The sequence below is a fragment of the Trichomycterus rosablanca genome, chromosome 4 (genome assembly GCF_030014385.1).
Source record: "Trichomycterus rosablanca isolate fTriRos1 chromosome 4, fTriRos1.hap1, whole genome shotgun sequence".
Taxonomy (NCBI): domain Eukaryota; kingdom Metazoa; phylum Chordata; class Actinopteri; order Siluriformes; family Trichomycteridae; genus Trichomycterus; species Trichomycterus rosablanca.
In genome coordinates this window covers 11,476,259-11,493,601 of record NC_085991.1, presented here as the reverse complement: position 1 = coordinate 11,493,601, position 17,343 = coordinate 11,476,259, and the positions used below count along the sequence as shown (strand labels likewise).

The 17,343-nt window shown below is 51.7% G+C and overlaps 44 non-coding genes across 44 annotated transcripts; all 44 read right to left on the bottom strand.

The window, feature by feature from the left end:
* Positions 1–35: 35 nt before the first annotated feature.
* LOC134313304 (U2 spliceosomal RNA) lies at positions 36–226 on the bottom strand. Its single transcript, XR_010012190.1, has one exon. It is a non-coding gene; the product is annotated as a U2 spliceosomal RNA (small nuclear RNA).
* A 117-nt stretch (positions 227–343) lies between these two features.
* On the bottom strand, positions 344–458 carry LOC134312846 (U5 spliceosomal RNA). The gene has a single exon (XR_010011762.1). It is a non-coding gene; the product is annotated as a U5 spliceosomal RNA (small nuclear RNA).
* A 374-nt stretch (positions 459–832) lies between these two features.
* LOC134313303 (U2 spliceosomal RNA) lies at positions 833–1,023 on the bottom strand. The gene has a single exon (XR_010012189.1). It is a non-coding gene; the product is annotated as a U2 spliceosomal RNA (small nuclear RNA).
* A 117-nt stretch (positions 1,024–1,140) lies between these two features.
* On the bottom strand, positions 1,141–1,255 carry LOC134312845 (U5 spliceosomal RNA). The gene has a single exon (XR_010011761.1). It is a non-coding gene; the product is annotated as a U5 spliceosomal RNA (small nuclear RNA).
* Positions 1,256–1,630: 375 nt separating this feature from the next.
* LOC134313302 (U2 spliceosomal RNA) lies at positions 1,631–1,821 on the bottom strand. Its single transcript, XR_010012188.1, has one exon. It is a non-coding gene; the product is annotated as a U2 spliceosomal RNA (small nuclear RNA).
* Positions 1,822–1,938: 117 nt separating this feature from the next.
* Positions 1,939–2,053, bottom strand: LOC134312844 (U5 spliceosomal RNA). The gene has a single exon (XR_010011760.1). It is a non-coding gene; the product is annotated as a U5 spliceosomal RNA (small nuclear RNA).
* A 379-nt stretch (positions 2,054–2,432) lies between these two features.
* On the bottom strand, positions 2,433–2,623 carry LOC134313452 (U2 spliceosomal RNA). Its single transcript, XR_010012332.1, has one exon. It is a non-coding gene; the product is annotated as a U2 spliceosomal RNA (small nuclear RNA).
* A 117-nt stretch (positions 2,624–2,740) lies between these two features.
* Positions 2,741–2,855, bottom strand: LOC134312842 (U5 spliceosomal RNA). Its single transcript, XR_010011758.1, has one exon. It is a non-coding gene; the product is annotated as a U5 spliceosomal RNA (small nuclear RNA).
* A 375-nt stretch (positions 2,856–3,230) lies between these two features.
* LOC134313301 (U2 spliceosomal RNA) lies at positions 3,231–3,421 on the bottom strand. Its single transcript, XR_010012187.1, has one exon. It is a non-coding gene; the product is annotated as a U2 spliceosomal RNA (small nuclear RNA).
* A 117-nt stretch (positions 3,422–3,538) lies between these two features.
* On the bottom strand, positions 3,539–3,653 carry LOC134312841 (U5 spliceosomal RNA). The gene has a single exon (XR_010011757.1). It is a non-coding gene; the product is annotated as a U5 spliceosomal RNA (small nuclear RNA).
* Positions 3,654–4,032: 379 nt separating this feature from the next.
* Positions 4,033–4,223, bottom strand: LOC134313435 (U2 spliceosomal RNA). Its single transcript, XR_010012316.1, has one exon. It is a non-coding gene; the product is annotated as a U2 spliceosomal RNA (small nuclear RNA).
* Positions 4,224–4,340: 117 nt separating this feature from the next.
* LOC134312840 (U5 spliceosomal RNA) lies at positions 4,341–4,455 on the bottom strand. Its single transcript, XR_010011756.1, has one exon. It is a non-coding gene; the product is annotated as a U5 spliceosomal RNA (small nuclear RNA).
* Positions 4,456–4,830: 375 nt separating this feature from the next.
* Positions 4,831–5,021, bottom strand: LOC134313300 (U2 spliceosomal RNA). The gene has a single exon (XR_010012186.1). It is a non-coding gene; the product is annotated as a U2 spliceosomal RNA (small nuclear RNA).
* Positions 5,022–5,138: 117 nt separating this feature from the next.
* On the bottom strand, positions 5,139–5,253 carry LOC134312839 (U5 spliceosomal RNA). Its single transcript, XR_010011755.1, has one exon. It is a non-coding gene; the product is annotated as a U5 spliceosomal RNA (small nuclear RNA).
* Positions 5,254–5,629: 376 nt separating this feature from the next.
* On the bottom strand, positions 5,630–5,820 carry LOC134313298 (U2 spliceosomal RNA). Its single transcript, XR_010012184.1, has one exon. It is a non-coding gene; the product is annotated as a U2 spliceosomal RNA (small nuclear RNA).
* Positions 5,821–5,937: 117 nt separating this feature from the next.
* On the bottom strand, positions 5,938–6,052 carry LOC134312838 (U5 spliceosomal RNA). The gene has a single exon (XR_010011754.1). It is a non-coding gene; the product is annotated as a U5 spliceosomal RNA (small nuclear RNA).
* A 374-nt stretch (positions 6,053–6,426) lies between these two features.
* On the bottom strand, positions 6,427–6,617 carry LOC134313297 (U2 spliceosomal RNA). Its single transcript, XR_010012183.1, has one exon. It is a non-coding gene; the product is annotated as a U2 spliceosomal RNA (small nuclear RNA).
* Positions 6,618–6,734: 117 nt separating this feature from the next.
* LOC134312837 (U5 spliceosomal RNA) lies at positions 6,735–6,849 on the bottom strand. Its single transcript, XR_010011753.1, has one exon. It is a non-coding gene; the product is annotated as a U5 spliceosomal RNA (small nuclear RNA).
* A 375-nt stretch (positions 6,850–7,224) lies between these two features.
* On the bottom strand, positions 7,225–7,415 carry LOC134313296 (U2 spliceosomal RNA). Its single transcript, XR_010012182.1, has one exon. It is a non-coding gene; the product is annotated as a U2 spliceosomal RNA (small nuclear RNA).
* A 117-nt stretch (positions 7,416–7,532) lies between these two features.
* On the bottom strand, positions 7,533–7,647 carry LOC134312835 (U5 spliceosomal RNA). The gene has a single exon (XR_010011752.1). It is a non-coding gene; the product is annotated as a U5 spliceosomal RNA (small nuclear RNA).
* Positions 7,648–8,026: 379 nt separating this feature from the next.
* LOC134313295 (U2 spliceosomal RNA) lies at positions 8,027–8,217 on the bottom strand. Its single transcript, XR_010012181.1, has one exon. It is a non-coding gene; the product is annotated as a U2 spliceosomal RNA (small nuclear RNA).
* Positions 8,218–8,333: 116 nt separating this feature from the next.
* LOC134312700 (U5 spliceosomal RNA) lies at positions 8,334–8,450 on the bottom strand. Its single transcript, XR_010011618.1, has one exon. It is a non-coding gene; the product is annotated as a U5 spliceosomal RNA (small nuclear RNA).
* A 377-nt stretch (positions 8,451–8,827) lies between these two features.
* On the bottom strand, positions 8,828–9,019 carry LOC134313368 (U2 spliceosomal RNA). Its single transcript, XR_010012250.1, has one exon. It is a non-coding gene; the product is annotated as a U2 spliceosomal RNA (small nuclear RNA).
* A 118-nt stretch (positions 9,020–9,137) lies between these two features.
* On the bottom strand, positions 9,138–9,252 carry LOC134312966 (U5 spliceosomal RNA). The gene has a single exon (XR_010011876.1). It is a non-coding gene; the product is annotated as a U5 spliceosomal RNA (small nuclear RNA).
* Positions 9,253–9,628: 376 nt separating this feature from the next.
* Positions 9,629–9,819, bottom strand: LOC134313373 (U2 spliceosomal RNA). Its single transcript, XR_010012255.1, has one exon. It is a non-coding gene; the product is annotated as a U2 spliceosomal RNA (small nuclear RNA).
* A 117-nt stretch (positions 9,820–9,936) lies between these two features.
* LOC134312834 (U5 spliceosomal RNA) lies at positions 9,937–10,051 on the bottom strand. Its single transcript, XR_010011751.1, has one exon. It is a non-coding gene; the product is annotated as a U5 spliceosomal RNA (small nuclear RNA).
* A 375-nt stretch (positions 10,052–10,426) lies between these two features.
* Positions 10,427–10,617, bottom strand: LOC134313294 (U2 spliceosomal RNA). Its single transcript, XR_010012180.1, has one exon. It is a non-coding gene; the product is annotated as a U2 spliceosomal RNA (small nuclear RNA).
* Positions 10,618–10,734: 117 nt separating this feature from the next.
* Positions 10,735–10,849, bottom strand: LOC134312833 (U5 spliceosomal RNA). Its single transcript, XR_010011750.1, has one exon. It is a non-coding gene; the product is annotated as a U5 spliceosomal RNA (small nuclear RNA).
* A 379-nt stretch (positions 10,850–11,228) lies between these two features.
* On the bottom strand, positions 11,229–11,419 carry LOC134313451 (U2 spliceosomal RNA). Its single transcript, XR_010012331.1, has one exon. It is a non-coding gene; the product is annotated as a U2 spliceosomal RNA (small nuclear RNA).
* Positions 11,420–11,536: 117 nt separating this feature from the next.
* Positions 11,537–11,651, bottom strand: LOC134312832 (U5 spliceosomal RNA). Its single transcript, XR_010011749.1, has one exon. It is a non-coding gene; the product is annotated as a U5 spliceosomal RNA (small nuclear RNA).
* A 375-nt stretch (positions 11,652–12,026) lies between these two features.
* On the bottom strand, positions 12,027–12,217 carry LOC134313292 (U2 spliceosomal RNA). The gene has a single exon (XR_010012178.1). It is a non-coding gene; the product is annotated as a U2 spliceosomal RNA (small nuclear RNA).
* Positions 12,218–12,334: 117 nt separating this feature from the next.
* On the bottom strand, positions 12,335–12,449 carry LOC134312830 (U5 spliceosomal RNA). The gene has a single exon (XR_010011747.1). It is a non-coding gene; the product is annotated as a U5 spliceosomal RNA (small nuclear RNA).
* Positions 12,450–12,828: 379 nt separating this feature from the next.
* LOC134313434 (U2 spliceosomal RNA) lies at positions 12,829–13,019 on the bottom strand. Its single transcript, XR_010012315.1, has one exon. It is a non-coding gene; the product is annotated as a U2 spliceosomal RNA (small nuclear RNA).
* A 117-nt stretch (positions 13,020–13,136) lies between these two features.
* On the bottom strand, positions 13,137–13,251 carry LOC134312829 (U5 spliceosomal RNA). Its single transcript, XR_010011746.1, has one exon. It is a non-coding gene; the product is annotated as a U5 spliceosomal RNA (small nuclear RNA).
* Positions 13,252–13,626: 375 nt separating this feature from the next.
* On the bottom strand, positions 13,627–13,817 carry LOC134313291 (U2 spliceosomal RNA). The gene has a single exon (XR_010012177.1). It is a non-coding gene; the product is annotated as a U2 spliceosomal RNA (small nuclear RNA).
* A 117-nt stretch (positions 13,818–13,934) lies between these two features.
* Positions 13,935–14,049, bottom strand: LOC134312997 (U5 spliceosomal RNA). Its single transcript, XR_010011905.1, has one exon. It is a non-coding gene; the product is annotated as a U5 spliceosomal RNA (small nuclear RNA).
* A 375-nt stretch (positions 14,050–14,424) lies between these two features.
* LOC134313290 (U2 spliceosomal RNA) lies at positions 14,425–14,615 on the bottom strand. Its single transcript, XR_010012176.1, has one exon. It is a non-coding gene; the product is annotated as a U2 spliceosomal RNA (small nuclear RNA).
* A 117-nt stretch (positions 14,616–14,732) lies between these two features.
* On the bottom strand, positions 14,733–14,847 carry LOC134312828 (U5 spliceosomal RNA). The gene has a single exon (XR_010011745.1). It is a non-coding gene; the product is annotated as a U5 spliceosomal RNA (small nuclear RNA).
* Positions 14,848–15,226: 379 nt separating this feature from the next.
* LOC134313450 (U2 spliceosomal RNA) lies at positions 15,227–15,417 on the bottom strand. The gene has a single exon (XR_010012330.1). It is a non-coding gene; the product is annotated as a U2 spliceosomal RNA (small nuclear RNA).
* Positions 15,418–15,534: 117 nt separating this feature from the next.
* Positions 15,535–15,649, bottom strand: LOC134312827 (U5 spliceosomal RNA). Its single transcript, XR_010011744.1, has one exon. It is a non-coding gene; the product is annotated as a U5 spliceosomal RNA (small nuclear RNA).
* Positions 15,650–16,024: 375 nt separating this feature from the next.
* On the bottom strand, positions 16,025–16,215 carry LOC134313289 (U2 spliceosomal RNA). Its single transcript, XR_010012175.1, has one exon. It is a non-coding gene; the product is annotated as a U2 spliceosomal RNA (small nuclear RNA).
* A 117-nt stretch (positions 16,216–16,332) lies between these two features.
* On the bottom strand, positions 16,333–16,447 carry LOC134312826 (U5 spliceosomal RNA). Its single transcript, XR_010011743.1, has one exon. It is a non-coding gene; the product is annotated as a U5 spliceosomal RNA (small nuclear RNA).
* A 379-nt stretch (positions 16,448–16,826) lies between these two features.
* LOC134313433 (U2 spliceosomal RNA) lies at positions 16,827–17,017 on the bottom strand. The gene has a single exon (XR_010012314.1). It is a non-coding gene; the product is annotated as a U2 spliceosomal RNA (small nuclear RNA).
* Positions 17,018–17,134: 117 nt separating this feature from the next.
* On the bottom strand, positions 17,135–17,249 carry LOC134312825 (U5 spliceosomal RNA). The gene has a single exon (XR_010011742.1). It is a non-coding gene; the product is annotated as a U5 spliceosomal RNA (small nuclear RNA).
* Positions 17,250–17,343: the final 94 nt, after the last annotated feature.

Sequence of the window (17,343 nt, the reverse complement as noted above, 5' to 3'; positions counted from 1 at the left end):
AGCATTCGTCAATTACTCTTTCGTTTGACCGTTTATGAGGGTGCACCGTGCCAGGAGGCAATGCAATACCTGGTCGATGCGTGGAGTGGACGGAGCAAGCCCCTCTTCCGACTCCCAGGCCTAAAAATCCATTTAATATATGGTCCTCGGGTAGAGGACGTATCAGATATTAAACTGATAAGAACAGATACTACACTTGATCTTAGCCAAAAGGCCGAGAAGCGATAACCTGAAATAGGCGCCGGGCCACGGGCCCTACCTTTTGAGGGTCCGGACTAGTGGACGGCGCTGACCGGCCGCCTTCACGCCCACACACCTTCTGTCATTCCACCAGCAAAAGAGCAGCTTTGCAAAGACAAAGCCTTCAAAAAATAAGTTGAACTTGTCAACGTTCCTCTCCACGGAAATCTTTAGTAAAAGGCGAAAGATTTGTACGTGAATGAAGAGAAACTCCAGCCCTGCTCGCCTGTCGCCCAGGCCTCCGTAGGCCACCGGCCGCTCAAGGAAGAGGGCTCGAGGTAGAGCGACGAAAACCTGCAGCAAAAGCGCCCTTGGGTCGTCGGGTGGGTGACGAGGCAGCACAGCCTTTGCCTGGAGAAACACAGGGTGGGGGAAAATTAAGTTTTTCGCCTTTTCTTTTTTTTTTTTTTTTAAGTAAAATGGAGGGAAAATGAAAAAGCGGGAAAAGCGGGACTCCCTAGCGCAAAAGGACCGAGGAAACCCCGGGCCTAGGCTAGGCAAAGGTCTAAGGCGCCGTACCCCTAATCCCAACAGCTTTCCAGCAGGGGCCAGTCACCAGCATTCGTCAATTACTCTTTCGTTTGACCGTTTATGAGGGTGCACCGTGCCAGGAGGCAATGCAATACCTGGTCGATGCGTGGAGTGGACGGAGCAAGCCCCTCTTCCGACTCCCAGGCCTAAAAATCCATTTAATATATGGTCCTCGGGTAGAGGACGTATCAGATATTAAACTGATAAGAACAGATACTACACTTGATCTTAGCCAAAAGGCCGAGAAGCGATAACCTGAAATAGGCGCCGGGCCACGGGCCCTACCTTTTGAGGGTCCGGACTAGTGGACGGCGCTGACCGGCCGCCTTCACGCCCACACACCTTCTGTCATTCCACCAGCAAAAGAGCAGCTTTGCAAAGACAAAGCCTTCAAAAAATAAGTTGAACTTGTCAACGTTCCTCTCCACGGAAATCTTTAGTAAAAGGCGAAAGATTTGTACGTGAATGAAGAGAAACTCCAGCCCTGCTCGCCTGTCGCCCAGGCCTCCGTAGGCCACCGGCCGCTCAAGGAAGAGGGCTCGAGGTAGAGCGACGAAAACCTGCAGCAAAAGCGCCCTTGGGTCGTCGGGTGGGTGACGAGGCAGCACAGCCTTTGCCTGGAGAAACACAGGGTGGGGGAAAATTAAGTTTTTCGCCTTTTCTTTTTTTTTTTTTTTTTAAGTAAAATGGAGGGAAAATGAAAAAGCGGGAAAAGCGGGACTCCCTAGCGCAAAAGGACCGAGGAAACCCCGGGCCTAGGCTAGGCAAAGGTCTAAGGCGCCGTACCCCTAATCCCAACAGCTTTCCAGCAGGGGCCAGTCACCAGCATTCGTCAATTACTCTTTCGTTTGACCGTTTATGAGGGTGCACCGTGCCAGGAGGCAATGCAATACCTGGTCGATGCGTGGAGTGGACGGAGCAAGCCCCTCTTCCGACTCCCAGGCCTAAAAATCCATTTAATATATGGTCCTCGGGTAGAGGACGTATCAGATATTAAACTGATAAGAACAGATACTACACTTGATCTTAGCCAAAAGGCCGAGAAGCGATAACCTGAAATAGGCGCCGGGCCACGGGCCCTACCTTTTGAGGATCCGGACTAGTGGACGGCGCTGACCGGCCGCCTTCACGCCCACACACCTTCTGTCATTCCACCAGCAAAAGAGCAGCTTTGCAAAGACAAAGCCTTCAAAAAATAAGTTGAACTTGTCAACGTTCCTCTCCACGGAAATCTTTAGTAAAAGGCGAAAGATTTGTACGTGAATGAAGAGAAACTCCAGCCCTGCTCGCCGGTCGCCCAGGCCTCCGTAGGCCACCGGCCGCTCAAGGAAGAGGGCTCGAGGTAGAGCGACGAAAACCTGCAGCAAAAGCGCCCTTGGGTCGTCGGGTGGGTGACGAGGCAGCACAGCCTTTGCCTGGAGAAACACAGGGTGGGGGAAAATTAAGTCTTTCGCCTTTTTTTTTTTTTTTTTTTTTTTTTTAAGTAAAATGGAGGGAAAATGAAAAAGCGGGAAAAGCGGGACTCCCTAGCGCAAAAGGACCGAGGAAACCCCGGGCCTAGGCTAGGCAAAGGTCTAAGGCGCCGTACCCCTAATCCCAACAGCTTTCCAGCAGGGGCCAGTCACCAGCATTCGTCAATTACTCTTTCGTTTGACCGTTTATGAGGGTGCACCGTGACAGGAGGCAATGCAATACCTGGTCGATGCGTGGAGTGGACGGAGCAAGCCCCTCTTCCGACTCCCAGGCCTAAAAATCCATTTAATATATGGTCCTCGGGTAGAGGACGTATCAGATATTAAACTGATAAGAACAGATACTACACTTGATCTTAGCCAAAAGGCCGAGAAGCGATAACCTGAAATAGGCGCCGGGCCACGGGCCCTACCTTTTGAGGGTCCGGACTAGTGGACGGCGCTGACCGGCCGCCTTCACGCCCACACACCTTCTGTCATTCCACCAGCAAAAGAGCAGCTTTGCAAAGACAAAGCCTTCAAAAAATAAGTTGAACTTGTCAACGTTCCTCTCCACGGAAATCTTTAGTAAAAGGCGAAAGATTTGTACGTGAATGAAGAGAAACTCCAGCCCTGCTCGCCTGTCGCCCAGGCCTCCGTAGGCCACCGGCCGCTCAAGGAAGAGGGCTCGAGGTAGAGCGACGAAAACCTGCAGCAAAAGCGCCCTTGGGTCGTCGGGTGGGTGACGAGGCAGCACAGCCTTTGCCTGGAGAAACACAGGGTGGGGGAAAATTAAGTTTTTCGCCTTTTCTTTTTTTTTTTTTTTTTAAGTAAAATGGAGGGAAAATGAAAAAGCGGGAAAAGCGGGACTCCCTAGCGCAAAAGGACCGAGGAAACCCCGGGCCTAGGCTAGGCAAAGGTCTAAGGCGCCGTACCCCTAATCCCAACAGCTTTCCAGCAGGGGCCAGTCACCAGCATTCGTCAATTACTCTTTCGTTTGACCGTTTATGAGGGTGCACCGTGCCAGGAGGCAATGCAATACCTGGTCGATGCGTGGAGTGGACGGAGCAAGCCCCTCTTCCGACTCCCAGGCCTAAAAATCCATTTAATATATGGTCCTCGGGTAGAGGACGTATCAGATATTAAACTGATAAGAACAGATACTACACTTGATCTTAGCCAAAAGGCCGAGAAGCGATAACCTGAAATAGGCGCCGGGCCACGGGCCCTACCTTTTGAGGATCCGGACTAGTGGACGGCGCTGACCGGCCGCCTTCACGCCCACACACCTTCTGTCATTCCACCAGCAAAAGAGCAGCTTTGCAAAGACAAAGCCTTCAAAAAATAAGTTGAACTTGTCAACGTTCCTCTCCACGGAAATCTTTAGTAAAAGGCGAAAGATTTGTACGTGAATGAAGAGAAACTCCAGCCCTGCTCGCCGGTCGCCCAGGCCTCCGTAGGCCACCGGCCGCTCAAGGAAGAGGGCTCGAGGTAGAGCGACGAAAACCTGCAGCAAAAGCGCCCTTGGGTCGTCGGGTGGGTGACGAGGCAGCACAGCCTTTGCCTGGAGAAACACAGGGTGGGGGAAAATTAAGTCTTTCGCCTTTTTTTTTTTTTTTTTTTTTTTTTTAAGTAAAATGGAGGGAAAATGAAAAAGCGGGAAAAGCGGGACTCCCTAGCGCAAAAGGACCGAGGAAACCCCGGGCCTAGGCTAGGCAAAGGTCTAAGGCGCCGTACCCCTAATCCCAACAGCTTTCCAGCAGGGGCCAGTCACCAGCATTCGTCAATTACTCTTTCGTTTGACCGTTTATGAGGGTGCACCGTGACAGGAGGCAATGCAATACCTGGTCGATGCGTGGAGTGGACGGAGCAAGCCCCTCTTCCGACTCCCAGGCCTAAAAATCCATTTAATATATGGTCCTCGGGTAGAGGACATATCAGATATTAAACTGATAAGAACAGATACTACACTTGATCTTAGCCAAAAGGCCGAGAAGCGATAACCTGAAATAGGCGCCGGGCCACTGGCCCTACCTTTTGAGGATCCGGACTAGTGGACGGCGCTGACCGGCCGCCTTCACGCCCACACACCTTCTGTCATTCCACCAGCAAAAGAGCAGCTTTGCAAAGACAAAGCCTTCAAAAAATAAGTTGAACTTGTCAACGTTCCTCTCCACGGAAATCTTTAGTAAAAGGCGAAAGATTTGTACGTGAATGAAGAGAAACTCCAGCCCTGCTCGCCTGTCGCCCAGGCCTCCGTAGGCCACCGGCCGCTCAAGGAAGAGGGCTCGAGGTAGAGCGACGAAAACCTGCAGCAAAAGCGCCCTTGGGTCGTCGGGTGGGTGACGAGGCAGCACAGCCTTTGCCTGGAGAAACACAGGGTGGGGGAAAATTAAGTTTTTCGCCTTTTCTTTTTTTTTTTTTTTTTAAGTAAAATGGAGGGAAAATGAAAAAGCGGGAAAAGCGGGACTCCCTAGCGCAAAAGGACCGAGGAAACCCCGGGCCTAGGCTAGGCAAAGGTCTAAGGCGCCGTACCCCTAATCCCAACAGCTTTCCAGCAGGGGCCAGTCACCAGCATTCGTCAATTACTCTTTCGTTTGACCGTTTATGAGGGTGCACCGTGCCAGGAGGCAATGCAATACCTGGTCGATGCGTGGAGTGGACGGAGCAAGCCCCTCTTCCGACTCCCAGGCCTAAAAATCCATTTAATATATGGTCCTCGGGTAGAGGACGTATCAGATATTAAACTGATAAGAACAGATACTACACTTGATCTTAGCCAAAAGGCCGAGAAGCGATAACCTGAAATAGGCGCCGGGCCACGGGCCCTACCTTTTGAGGATCCGGACTAGTGGACGGCGCTGACCGGCCGCCTTCACGCCCACACACCTTCTGTCATTCCACCAGCAAAAGAGCAGCTTTGCAAAGACAAAGCCTTCAAAAAATAAGTTGAACTTGTCAACGTTCCTCTCCACGGAAATCTTTAGTAAAAGGCGAAAGATTTGTACGTGAATGAAGAGAAACTCCAGCCCTGCTCGCCTGTCGCCCAGGCCTCCGTAGGCCACCGGCCGCTCAAGGAAGAGGGCTCGAGGTAGAGCGACGAAAACCTGCAGCAAAAGCGCCCTTGGGTCGTCGGGTGGGTGACGAGGCAGCACAGCCTTTGCCTGGAGAAACACAGGGTGGGGGAAAATTAAGTTTTTCGCCTTTTCTTTTTTTTTTTTTTTTTTAAGTAAAATGGAGGGAAAATGAAAAAGCGGGAAAAGCGGGACTCCCTAGCGCAAAAGGACCGAGGAAACCCCGGGCCTAGGCTAGGCAAAGGTCTAAGGCGCCGTACCCCTAATCCCAACAGCTTTCCAGCAGGGGCCAGTCACCAGCATTCGTCAATTACTCTTTCGTTTGACCGTTTATGAGGGTGCACCGTGCCAGGAGGCAATGCAATACCTGGTCGATGCGTGGAGTGGACGGAGCAAGCCCCTCTTCCGACTCCCAGGCCTAAAAATCCATTTAATATATGGTCCTCGGGTAGAGGACGTATCAGATATTAAACTGATAAGAACAGATACTACACTTGATCTTAGCCAAAAGGCCGAGAAGCGATAACCTGAAATAGGCGCCGGGCCACGGGCCCTACCTTTTGAGGGTCCGGACTAGTGGACGGCGCTGACCGGCCGCCTTCACGCCCACACACCTTCTGTCATTCCACCAGCAAAAGAGCAGCTTTGCAAAGACAAAGCCTTCAAAAAATAAGTTGAACTTGTCAACGTTCCTCTCCACGGAAATCTTTAGTAAAAGGCGAAAGATTTGTACGTGAATGAAGAGAAACTCCAGCCCTGCTCGCCTGTCGCCCAGGCCTCCGTAGGCCACCGGCCGCTCAAGGAAGAGGGCTCGAGGTAGAGCGACGAAAACCTGCAGCAAAAGCGCCCTTGGGTCGTCGGGTGGGTGACGAGGCAGCACAGCCTTTGCCTGGAGAAACACAGGGTGGGGGAAAATTAAGTTTTTCGCCTTTTCTTTTTTTTTTTTTTTTAAGTAAAATGGAGGGAAAATGAAAAAGCGGGAAAAGCGGGACTCCCTAGCGCAAAAGGACCGAGGAAACCCCGGGCCTAGGCTAGGCAAAGGTCTAAGGCGCCGTACCCCTAATCCCAACAGCTTTCCAGCAGGGGCCAGTCACCAGCATTCGTCAATTACTCTTTCGTTTGACCGTTTATGAGGGTGCACCGTGCCAGGAGGCAATGCAATACCTGGTCGATGCGTGGAGTGGACGGAGCAAGCCCCTCTTCCGACTCCCAGGCCTAAAAATCCATTTAATATATGGTCCTCGGGTAGAGGACGTATCAGATATTAAACTGATAAGAACAGATACTACACTTGATCTTAGCCAAAAGGCCGAGAAGCGATAACCTGAAATAGGCGCCGGGCCACGGGCCCTACCTTTTGAGGGTCCGGACTAGTGGACGGCGCTGACCGGCCGCCTTCACGCCCACACACCTTCTGTCATTCCACCAGCAAAAGAGCAGCTTTGCAAAGACAAAGCCTTCAAAAAATAAGTTGAACTTGTCAACGTTCCTCTCCACGGAAATCTTTAGTAAAAGGCGAAAGATTTGTACGTGAATGAAGAGAAACTCCAGCCCTGCTCGCCTGTCGCCCAGGCCTCCGTAGGCCACCGGCCGCTCAAGGAAGAGGGCTCGAGGTAGAGCGACGAAAACCTGCAGCAAAAGCGCCCTTGGGTCGTCGGGTGGGTGACGAGGCAGCACAGCCTTTGCCTGGAGAAACACAGGGTGGGGGAAAATTAAGTTTTTCGCCTTTTCTTTTTTTTTTTTTTTTTAAGTAAAATGGAGGGAAAATGAAAAAGCGGGAAAAGCGGGACTCCCTAGCGCAAAAGGACCGAGGAAACCCCGGGCCTAGGCTAGGCAAAGGTCTAAGGCGCCGTACCCCTAATCCCAACAGCTTTCCAGCAGGGGCCAGTCACCAGCATTCGTCAATTACTCTTTCGTTTGACCGTTTATGAGGGTGCACCGTGCCAGGAGGCAATGCAATACCTGGTCGATGCGTGGAGTGGACGGAGCAAGCCCCTCTTCCGACTCCCAGGCCTAAAAATCCATTTAATATATGGTCCTCGGGTAGAGGACGTATCAGATATTAAACTGATAAGAACAGATACTACACTTGATCTTAGCCAAAAGGCCGAGAAGCGATAACCTGAAATAGGCGCCGGGCCACGGGCCCTACCTTTTGAGGATCCGGACTAGTGGACGGCGCTGACCGGCCGCCTTCACGCCCACACACCTTCTGTCATTCCACCAGCAAAAGAGCAGCTTTGCAAAGACAAAGCCTTCAAAAAATAAGTTGAACTTGTCAACGTTCCTCTCCACGGAAATCTTTAGTAAAAGGCGAAAGATTTGTACGTGAATGAAGAGAAACTCCAGCCCTGCTCGCCGGTCGCCCAGGCCTCCGTAGGCCACCGGCCGCTCAAGGAAGAGGGCTCGAGGTAGAGCGACGAAAACCTGCAGCAAAAGCGCCCTTGGGTCGTCGGGTGGGTGACGAGGCAGCACAGCCTTTGCCTGGAGAAACACAGGGTGGGGGAAAATTAAGTCTTTCGCCTTTTTTTTTTTTTTTTTTTTTTTTTTAAGTAAAATGGAGGGAAAATGAAAAAGCGGGAAAAGCGGGACTCCCTAGCGCAAAAGGACCGAGGAAACCCCGGGCCTAGGCTAGGCAAAGGTCTAAGGCGCCGTACCCCTAATCCCAACAGCTTTCCAGCAGGGGCCAGTCACCAGCATTCGTCAATTACTCTTTCGTTTGACCGTTTATGAGGGTGCACCGTGCCAGGAGGCAATGCAATACCTGGTCGATGCGTGGAGTGGACGGAGCAAGCCCCTCTTCCGACTCCCAGGCCTAAAAATCCATTTAATATATGGTCCTCGGGTAGAGGACGTATCAGATATTAAACTGATAAGAACAGATACTACACTTGATCTTAGCCAAAAGGCCGAGAAGCGATAACCTGAAATAGGCGCCGGGCCACGGGCCCTACCTTTTGAGGATCCGGACTAGTGGACGGCGCTGACCGGCCGCCTTCACGCCACACACCTTCTGTCATTCCACCAGCAAAAGAGCAGCTTTGCAAAGACAAAGCCTTCAAAAAATTAAGTTGAACTTGTCAACGTTCCTCTCCACGGAAATCTTTAGTAAAAGGCGAAAGATTTGTACGTGAATGAAGAGAAACTCCAGCCCTGCTCGCCTGTCGCCCAGGCCTCCGTAGGCCACCGGCCGCTCAAGGAAGAGGGCTCGAGGTAGAGCGACGAAAACCTGCAGCAAAAGCGCCCTTGGGGTCGGTCGGGTGGGTGACGAGGCAGCACAGCCTTTGCCTGGAGAAACACAGGGTGGGGGAAAATTAAGTTTTTCGCCTTTTTCTTTTTTTTTTTTTTTTTTAGTAAAATGGAGGGAAAATGAAAAAGCGGGAAAAGCGGGACTCCCTAGCGCAAAAGGACCGAGGAAACCCCGGGCCTAGGCTAGGCAAAGGTCTAAGGCACCGTACCCCTAATCCCAACAGCTTTCCAGCAGGGCCAGTCACCAGCATTCGTCAATTACTCTTTCGTTTGACCGTTTATGAGGGTTGCACCGTGCCAGGAGGCAATGCAATACCTGGTCGATGCGTGGAGTGGACGGGAGCAAGCCCCTCTTCCGACTCCCAGGCCTAAAAATCCATTTAATATATGGTCCTCGGGTAGAGGACGTATCAGATATTAAACTGATAAGAACAGATACTACACTTGATCTTAGCCAAAAGGCCGAGAAGCGATAACCTGAAATAGGCGCCGGGCCACTGGCCCTACCTTTTGAGGGTCCGGACTAGGTGGACGGCGCTGACCGGCCGCCTTCACGCCCACACACCTTCTGTCATTCCACCAGCAAAAGAGCAGCTTTGCAAAGACAAAGCCTTCAAAAATAAGTTGAACTTGTCAACGTTCCTCTCCACGGAAATCTTTAGTAAAAGGCGAAAGATTTGTACGTGAATGAAGAGAAACTCCAGCCCTGCTCGCCTGTCGCCCAGGCCTCCGTAGGCCACCGGCCGCTCAAGGAAGAGGGCTCGAGGTAGAGCGACGAAAACCTGCAGCAAAAGCGCCCTTGGGTCGTCGGGTGGAGTGACGAGGCAGCACAGCCTTTGCCTGGAGAAACACAGGGTGGGGGGAAAATTAAGTTTTTCGCCTTTTCTTTTTTTTTTTTTTTTTAAGTAAAATGGAGGGAAAATGAAAAAGCGGGAAAAGCGGGACTCCCTAGCGCAAAAGGACCGAGGAACCCCGGGCCTAGGCTAGGCAAAGGTCTAAGGCGCCGTACCCCTAATCCCAACAGCTTTCCAGCAGGGGCCAGTCACCAGCATTCGTCAATTACTCTTTCGTTTGACCGTTTATGAGGTGTGCACCGTGCCAGGAGGCAATGCAATACCTGGTCGATGCGTGGAGTGGACGGAGCAAGCCCCTCTTCCGACTCCCAGGCCTAAAAATCCATTTAATATATGGTCCTCGGGTAGAGGACGTATCAGATATTAAACTGATAAGAACAGATACTACACTTGATCTTAGCCAAAAGGCCGAGAAGCGATAACCTGAAATAGGCGCCGGGCCACGGGCCCTACCTTTTGAGGGTCCGGACTAGTGGACGGCGCTGACCGGCCGCCTTCACGCCCACACACCTTCTGTCATTCCACCAGCAAAAGAGCAGCTTTGCAAAGACAAAGCCTTCAAAAAATAAGTTGAACTTGTCAACGTTCCTCTCCACGGAAATCTTTAGTAAAAGGCGAAAGATTTGTACGTGAATGAAGAGAAACTCCAGCCCTGCTCGCCTGTCGCCCAGGCCTCCGTAGGCCACCGGCCGCTCAAGGAAGAGGGCTCGAGGTAGAGCGACGAAAACCTGCAGCAAAAGCGCCCTTGGGTCGTCGGGTGGGTGACGAGGCAGCACAGCCTTTGCCTGGAGAAACACAGGGTGGGGGAAAATTAAGTTTTTCGCCTTTTCTTTTTTTTTTTTTTTTTAAGTAAAATGGAGGGAAAATGAAAAAGCGGGAAAAGCGGGACTCCCTAGCGCAAAAGGACCGAGGAAACCCCGGGCCTAGGCTAGGCAAAGGTCTAAGGCGCCGTACCCCTAATCCCAACAGCTTTCCAGCAGGGGCCAGTCACCAGCATTCGTCAATTACTCTTTCGTTTGACCGTTTATGAGGGTGCACCGTGCCAGGAGGCAATGCAATACCTGGTCGATGCGTGGAGTGGACGGAGCAAGCCCCTCTTCCGACTCCCAGGCCTAAAAATCCATTTAATATATGGTCCTCGGGTAGAGGACGTATCAGATATTAAACTGATAAGAACAGATACTACACTTGATCTTAGCCAAAAGGCCGAGAAGCGATAACCTGAAATAGGCGCCGGGCCACGGGCCCTACCTTTTGAGGATCCGGACTAGTGGACGGCGCTGACCGGCCGCCTTCACGCCCACACACCTTCTGTCATTCCACCAGCAAAAGAGCAGCTTTGCAAAGACAAAGCCTTCAAAAAATAAGTTGAACTTGTCAACGTTCCTCTCCACGGAAATCTTTAGTAAAAGGCGAAAGATTTGTACGTGAATGAAGAGAAACTCCAGCCCTGCTCGCCGGTCGCCCAGGCCTCCGTAGGCCACCGGCCGCTCAAGGAAGAGGGCTCGAGGTAGAGCGACGAAAACCTGCAGCAAAAGCGCCCTTGGGTCGTCGGGTGGGTGACGAGGCAGCACAGCCTTTGCCTGGAGAAACACAGGGTGGGGGAAAATTAAGTCTTTCGCCTTTTTTTTTTTTTTTTTTTTTTTTTTAAGTAAAATGGAGGGAAAATGAAAAAGCGGGAAAAGCGGGACTCCCTAGCGCAAAAGGACCGAGGAAACCCCGGGCCTAGGCTAGGCAAAGGTCTAAGGCGCCGTACCCCTAATCCCAACAGCTTTCCAGCAGGGGCCAGTCACCAGCATTCGTCAATTACTCTTTCGTTTGACCGTTTATGAGGGTGCACCGTGACAGGAGGCAATGCAATACCTGGTCGATGCGTGGAGTGGACGGAGCAAGCCCCTCTTCCGACTCCCAGGCCTAAAAATCCATTTAATATATGGTCCTCGGGTAGAGGACGTATCAGATATTAAACTGATAAGAACAGATACTACACTTGATCTTAGCCAAAAGGCCGAGAAGCGATAACCTGAAATAGGCGCCGGGCCACGGGCCCTACCTTTTGAGGGTCCGGACTAGTGGACGGCGCTGACCGGCCGCCTTCACGCCCACACACCTTCTGTCATTCCACCAGCAAAAGAGCAGCTTTGCAAAGACAAAGCCTTCAAAAAATAAGTTGAACTTGTCAACGTTCCTCTCCACGGAAATCTTTAGTAAAAGGCGAAAGATTTGTACGTGAATGAAGAGAAACTCCAGCCCTGCTCGCCTGTCGCCCAGGCCTCCGTAGGCCACCGGCCGCTCAAGGAAGAGGGCTCGAGGTAGAGCGACGAAAACCTGCAGCAAAAGCGCCCTTGGGTCGTCGGGTGGGTGACGAGGCAGCACAGCCTTTGCCTGGAGAAACACAGGGTGGGGGAAAATTAAGTTTTTCGCCTTTTCTTTTTTTTTTTTTTTTTAAGTAAAATGGAGGGAAAATGAAAAAGCGGGAAAAGCGGGACTCCCTAGCGCAAAAGGACCGAGGAAACCCCGGGCCTAGGCTAGGCAAAGGTCTAAGGCGCCGTACCCCTAATCCCAACAGCTTTCCAGCAGGGGCCAGTCACCAGCATTCGTCAATTACTCTTTCGTTTGACCGTTTATGAGGGTGCACCGTGCCAGGAGGCAATGCAATACCTGGTCGATGCGTGGAGTGGACGGAGCAAGCCCCTCTTCCGACTCCCAGGCCTAAAAATCCATTTAATATATGGTCCTCGGGTAGAGGACGTATCAGATATTAAACTGATAAGAACAGATACTACACTTGATCTTAGCCAAAAGGCCGAGAAGCGATAACCTGAAATAGGCGCCGGGCCACGGGCCCTACCTTTTGAGGATCCGGACTAGTGGACGGCGCTGACCGGCCGCCTTCACGCCCACACACCTTCTGTCATTCCACCAGCAAAAGAGCAGCTTTGCAAAGACAAAGCCTTCAAAAAATAAGTTGAACTTGTCAACGTTCCTCTCCACGGAAATCTTTAGTAAAAGGCGAAAGATTTGTACGTGAATGAAGAGAAACTCCAGCCCTGCTCGCCGGTCGCCCAGGCCTCCGTAGGCCACCGGCCGCTCAAGGAAGAGGGCTCGAGGTAGAGCGACGAAAACCTGCAGCAAAAGCGCCCTTGGGTCGTCGGGTGGGTGACGAGGCAGCACAGCCTTTGCCTGGAGAAACACAGGGTGGGGGAAAATTAAGTCTTTCGCCTTTTTTTTTTTTTTTTTTTTTTTTTTAAGTAAAATGGAGGGAAAATGAAAAAGCGGGAAAAGCGGGACTCCCTAGCGCAAAAGGACCGAGGAAACCCCGGGCCTAGGCTAGGCAAAGGTCTAAGGCGCCGTACCCCTAATCCCAACAGCTTTCCAGCAGGGGCCAGTCACCAGCATTCGTCAATTACTCTTTCGTTTGACCGTTTATGAGGGTGCACCGTGACAGGAGGCAATGCAATACCTGGTCGATGCGTGGAGTGGACGGAGCAAGCCCCTCTTCCGACTCCCAGGCCTAAAAATCCATTTAATATATGGTCCTCGGGTAGAGGACATATCAGATATTAAACTGATAAGAACAGATACTACACTTGATCTTAGCCAAAAGGCCGAGAAGCGATAACCTGAAATAGGCGCCGGGCCACTGGCCCTACCTTTTGAGGATCCGGACTAGTGGACGGCGCTGACCGGCCGCCTTCACGCCCACACACCTTCTGTCATTCCACCAGCAAAAGAGCAGCTTTGCAAAGACAAAGCCTTCAAAAAATAAGTTGAACTTGTCAACGTTCCTCTCCACGGAAATCTTTAGTAAAAGGCGAAAGATTTGTACGTGAATGAAGAGAAACTCCAGCCCTGCTCGCCTGTCGCCCAGGCCTCCGTAGGCCACCGGCCGCTCAAGGAAGAGGGCTCGAGGTAGAGCGACGAAAACCTGCAGCAAAAGCGCCCTTGGGTCGTCGGGTGGGTGACGAGGCAGCACAGCCTTTGCCTGGAGAAACACAGGGTGGGGGAAAATTAAGTTTTTCGCCTTTTCTTTTTTTTTTTTTTTTTAAGTAAAATGGAGGGAAAATGAAAAAGCGGGAAAAGCGGGACTCCCTAGCGCAAAAGGACCGAGGAAACCCCGGGCCTAGGCTAGGCAAAGGTCTAAGGCGCCGTACCCCTAATCCCAACAGCTTTCCAGCAGGGGCCAGTCACCAGCATTCGTCAATTACTCTTTCGTTTGACCGTTTATGAGGGTGCACCGTGCCAGGAGGCAATGCAATACCTGGTCGATGCGTGGAGTGGACGGAGCAAGCCCCTCTTCCGACTCCCAGGCCTAAAAATCCATTTAATATATGGTCCTCGGGTAGAGGACGTATCAGATATTAAACTGATAAGAACAGATACTACACTTGATCTTAGCCAAAAGGCCGAGAAGCGATAACCTGAAATAGGCGCCGGGCCACGGGCCCTACCTTTTGAGGATCCGGACTAGTGGACGGCGCTGACCGGCCGCCTTCACGCCCACACACCTTCTGTCATTCCACCAGCAAAAGAGCAGCTTTGCAAAGACAAAGCCTTCAAAAAATAAGTTGAACTTGTCAACGTTCCTCTCCACGGAAATCTTTAGTAAAAGGCGACGGATTTGTACGTGAATGAAGAGAAACTCCAGCCCTGCTCGCCGGTCGCCCAGGCCTCCGTAGGCCACCGGCCGCTCAAGGAAGAGGGCTCGAGGTAGAGCGACGAAAACCTGCAGCAAAAGCGCCCTTGGGTTGTCGGGTGGGTGACGAGGCAGCACAGCCTTTGCCTGGAGAAACACAGGGTGGGGGAAAATTAAGTTTTTCGCCTTTTCTTTTTTTTTTTTTTTTTAAGTAAAATGGAGGGAAAATGAAAAAGCGGGAAAAGCGGGACTCCCTAGCGCAAAAGGACCGAGGAAACCCCGGGCCTAGGCTAGGCAAAGGTCTAAGGCGCCGTACCCCTAATCCCAACAGCTTTCCAGCAGGGGCCAGTCACCAGCATTCGTCAATTACTCTTTCGTTTGACCGTTTATGAGGGTGCACCGTGCCAGGAGGCAATGCAATACCTGGTCGATGCGTGGAGTGGACGGAGCAAGCCCCTCTTCCGACTCCCAGGCCTAAAAATCCATTTAATATATGGTCCTCGGGTAGAGGACGTATCAGATATTAAACTGATAAGAACAGATACTACACTTGATCTTAGCCAAAAGGCCGAGAAGCGATAACCTGAAATAGGCGCCGGGCCACGGGCCCTACCTTTTGAGGATCCGGACTAGTGGACGGCGCTGACCGGCCGCCTTCACGCCCACACACCTTCTGTCATTCCACCAGCAAAAGAGCAGCTTTGCAAAGACAAAGCCTTCAAAAAATAAGTTGAACTTGTCAACGTTCCTCTCCACGGAAATCTTTAGTAAAAGGCGAAAGATTTGTACGTGAATGAAGAGAAACTCCAGCCCTGCTCGCCGGTCGCCCAGGCCTCCGTAGGCCACCGGCCGCTCAAGGAAGAGGGCTCGAGGTAGAGCGACGAAAACCTGCAGCAAAAGCGCCCTTGGGTCGTCGGGTGGGTGACGAGGCAGCACAGCCTTTGCCTGGAGAAACACAGGGTGGGGGAAAATTAAGTCTTTCGCCTTTTTTTTTTTTTTTTTTTTTTTTTTAAGTAAAATGGAGGGAAAATGAAAAAGCGGGAAAAGCGGGACTCCCTAGCGCAAAAGGACCGAGGAAACCCCGGGCCTAGGCTAGGCAAAGGTCTAAGGCGCCGTACCCCTAATCCCAACAGCTTTCCAGCAGGGGCCAGTCACCAGCATTCGTCAATTACTCTTTCGTTTGACCGTTTATGAGGGTGCACCGTGACAGGAGGCAATGCAATACCTGGTCGATGCGTGGAGTGGACGGAGCAAGCCCCTCTTCCGACTCCCAGGCCTAAAAATCCATTTAATATATGGTCCTCGGGTAGAGGACGTATCAGATATTAAACTGATAAGAACAGATACTACACTTGATCTTAGCCAAAAGGCCGAGAAGCGATAACCTGAAATAGGCGCCGGGCCACGGGCCCTACCTTTTGAGGGTCCGGACTAGTGGACGGCGCTGACCGGCCGCCTTCACGCCCACACACCTTCTGTCATTCCACCAGCAAAAGAGCAGCTTTGCAAAGACAAAGCCTTCAAAAAATAAGTTGAACTTGTCAACGTTCCTCTCCACGGAAATCTTTAGTAAAAGGCGAAAGATTTGTACGTGAATGAAGAGAAACTCCAGCCCTGCTCGCCTGTCGCCCAGGCCTCCGTAGGCCACCGGCCGCTCAAGGAAGAGGGCTCGAGGTAGAGCGACGAAAACCTGCAGCAAAAGCGCCCTTGGGTCGTCGGGTGGGTGACGAGGCAGCACAGCCTTTGCCTGGAGAAACACAGGGTGGGGGAAAATTAAGTTTTTCGCCTTTTCTTTTTTTTTTTTTTTTTAAGTAAAATGGAGGGAAAATGAAAAAGCGGGAAAAGCGGGACTCCCTAGCGCAAAAGGACCGAGGAAACCCCGGGCCTAGGCTAGGCAAAGGTCTAAGGCGCCGTACCCCTAATCCCAACAGCTTTCCAGCAGGGGCCAGTCACCAGCATTCGTCAATTACTCTTTCGTTTGACCGTTTATGAGGGTGCACCGTGCCAGGAGGCAATGCAATACCTGGTCGATGCGTGGAGTGGACGGAGCAAGCCCCTCTTCCGACTCCCAGGCCTAAAAATCCATTTAATATATGGTCCTCGGGTAGAGGACGTATCAGATATTAAACTGATAAGAACAGATACTACACTTGATCTTAGCCAAAAGGCCGAGAAGCGATAACCTGAAATAGGCGCCGGGCCACGGGCCCTACCTTTTGAGGATCCGGACTAGTGGACGGCGCTGACCGGCCGCCTTCACGCCCACACACCTTCTGTCATTCCACCAGCAAAAGAGCAGCTTTGCAAAGACAAAGCCTTCAAAAAATAAGTTGAACTTGTCAACGTTCCTCTCCACGGAAATCTTTAGTAAAAGGCGAAAGATTTGTACGTGAATGAAGAGAAACTCCAGCCCTGCTCGCCGGTCGCCCAGGCCTCCGTAGGCCACCGGCCGCTCAAGGAAGAGGGCTCGAGGTAGAGCGACGAAAACCTGCAGCAAAAGCGCCCTTGGGTCGTCGGGTGGGTGACGAGGCAGCACAGCCTTTGCCTGGAGAAACACAGGGTGGGGGAAAATTAAGTCTTTCGCCTTTTTTTTTTTTTTTTTTTTTTTTTTAAGTAAAATGGAGGGAAAATGAAAAAGCGGGAAAAGCGGGACTCCCTAGCGCAAAAGGACCGAGGAAACCCCGGGCCTAGGCTAGGCAAAGGTCTAAGGCGCCGTACCCCTAATCCCAACAGCTTTCCAGCAGGGGCCAGTCACCAGCATTCGTCAATTACTCTTTCGTTTGACCGTTTATGAGGGTGCACCGTGACAGGAGGCAATGCAATACCTGGTCGATGCGTGGAGTGGACGGAGCAAGCCCCTCTTCCGACTCCCAGGCCTAAAAATCCATTTAATATATGGTCCTCGGGTAGAGGACATATCAGATATTAAACTGATAAGAACAGATACTACACTTGATCTTAGCCAAAAGGCCGAGAAGCGATAACCTGAAATAGGTGCCGGGCCACTGGCCCTACCTTTTGAGGATCCGGACTAGTGGACGGCGCTGACCGGCCGCCTTCACGCCCACACACCTTCTGTCATTCCACCAGCAAAAGAGCAGCTTTGCAAAGACAAAGCCTTCAAAAAATAAGTTGAACTTGTCAACGTTCCTCTCCACGGAAATCTTTAGTAAAAGGCGAAAGATTTGTACGTGAATGAAGAGAAACTCCAGCCCTGCTCGCCTGTCGCCCAGGCCTCCGTAGGCCACCGGCCGCTCAAGGAAGAGGGCTCGAGGTAGAGCGACGAAAACCTGCAGCAAAAGCGCCCT